Source organism: Penaeus monodon, chromosome 10 (assembly GCF_015228065.2).
Source record: "Penaeus monodon isolate SGIC_2016 chromosome 10, NSTDA_Pmon_1, whole genome shotgun sequence".
Taxonomy (NCBI): Eukaryota; Metazoa; Arthropoda; class Malacostraca; order Decapoda; family Penaeidae; genus Penaeus; species Penaeus monodon.
Window position 1 is genome coordinate 50884345 of NC_051395.1, and position 2500 is coordinate 50886844.

The following is a 2500-nucleotide window of genomic DNA, read 5'->3' on the forward strand; positions in this document are numbered from 1 at the left end:
TCTTCTTCTTCTTCTTCTTCTTCTTCTTCTCCTCCTTCTCCTTCTCCTTCTCCTTCTCCTTCTCCTTCATCTTCATCTTCTTCTTCTTCTTCTCCTTCTCCTTCTTCTTCTTCTTCCTTCAAACAAAACAACGGCTAACCGATTTTGTGAAACCTCTTCGTTTCAAGCTTTTTTTCATTTTTTTATCGTTCTATTTTTGTCTCCTGTTTGTATTCATAAAGTTTCATCAAGAATCATTATATGGGACATAGGACTCAGGACACCTACCTGCGTGTAGGGGGGTCGATGGCTGGGTCACGTGCTGAACTAAATGAATTATTTCCCATCTATTTTCGTCTGTTGCCTTATCTATTTCTTTCATCGAGTAACTTTCTTTGTTTTGATTTTATTCCAATTTCTGAAATCTCGACATGGACCTTCGGGCCATTTAGATTGATAAGGATTTATCTGAATAATTCCTAATATCGTGAATCTACCTGTCATCCCCCCCCCCCTTTTTTTTTCATGGCATTCTAATGTCTGTGCCATTGTTATCCTGAAACGAAGAAATTAGAGAAAAAAAAAAAATGGCCCGAAAACGCCACGGCGAGCTCTGATTGGTCGAGCCGTGGGAGGGTAGCATCGCCTGACTCCCGCGGACCAATCAGCGGAGGGCTTCCATATCGATCCTGGAGCTGCAGGGTTGCCAAAGAGCATTCCAACCAAGCCCTCACCTCGGCAACATTTCCCCTCGCTGATTCTAAACTCGCAGAGGTGAAAAGGTACATACATGGTTTATACATGTACACACGCTTCCCTATGATTAAATATTTCCATAGCCCTTGCGATTGGCGCCTGTACCCTGCCGATTCTCTGAACTGGGAAGAGGTCTCGGTTTAAGAAAAGCTTCCGAGTTTGAAAAGACAATCGTTGTTTGAGGTATACATTCTTCTGTAATTCGAAGTATATGTTATATTAAATGTTTCCATAGCAAAAACATATGTCATGTACAATAAAGAATACTGTTATTTAAAAACTTGAGTACTACAGTATGTTTACACCCCTACGTCAACCTCCACCAGTAGGTTATACTTGAAGAAATGTTTCTACTAGCACTAAATTCTTTGTATTCGGCGAGTTCTCATCAATCGTCTTGAACAATATCACACACCTTTTAGATACAGATAAACTACAAAGAAAAAGATTTAAAAAAACATCCATAGTCGTCATCACAAATTTTCTCATTTGTCACGAAAGGGATTACGTCACAACCCAGCTGTCATGTACGGCTTTGAATCAATAGGAAAATACACTGCCTTACATGCCTGCTGCCTTGCTTGCTTACTTGCTTGCTACTTCAACTCCCGCCGCTTGCCTTTTTATAATGCGTATACGGCGTAGATCAAACTTGAAGCATATTTAACCTTAGGCTCATGACAAGGGCAAAATGCAGTTTCATGGTTGTACCCTTAATCCTGATACTGAAGAGAAACTGCAATTCATTTTGGTGTTTCTTTCCCCCCTTTGGAGTAAGCAGCATTAATCTGCAAGAAAACGTTGTAGAGTCTCCATAGGCTGTAAACCCAGTTATCATTTCTCCTTGGAAAGGCCTCTTAATAAAATCATTATAAGCTGATAGAAATAGCTTACACTGATATATTTCTGAAAACATACACATATGCTCACACTTACCGGAATCTATGTCAGTCATGTTGACGGAGTTACAAGTCGTAGGATATCCACCTCACACGAACTCAATCCTACGCACCGAAGACCCACTCACCGATTAAAAAAAACAACAACACAAACTCGGTAGTAAAAAATATATATCTATAAATCCCTTCGCAATGGAAAGCCGTCACTTCCAAAAAAAAAGGAAAGGAAAAAAAAAGAAGTTAGAAGAAAGCTGAAGAGGACCTTTCACGCACACACCGATCCGGGACAGAAACAACGACACATGAAGGAAGGGCCTCACACGAAACGCGATTCGACCACGAGCATTCCGGGGACACTGCCGATAAGGATCTCTCGCCACACGTTACTAGCGAGTCCGTGCAGCCCGCGCCGGTTTCGAGCGAGTCCGTGGCGCGATCGACACGTACGTACGGACAACATCGCACGCGCAGGCTGGTTGGTTGGCTGGCGGGAGGGAGGAGGTTAGCGGATGGCTGTGCCTCGGGATTTGTTTTGTATTCCGTTTTTGTGGTGTTGGTCTCGTTTTATTTACTGTTTACTTACTGGATTTGGTGAGTGAGGGTTTGATTAATTTGTGAATATGTTTTAGGCCTGGAGGAATTTTTTCTTCTTTTTTTTTTACGATGTATATTTGTTATTCATGTTGGCTGAGGCCTCGACCGGCCGGACGCACGATCGCCGCTCTAGCAATCGAACTTTTTTCTTTTTTCTTTTTCCTTTCTTTTTTTTATGTCCAGTGACCCTACGGTTGGGCCTATTCTTCCTCTTATATATTTTATACCTTCTCTTCTTTTCTGTTATCCACTCTCTTCGGCTTTCCCTCTCC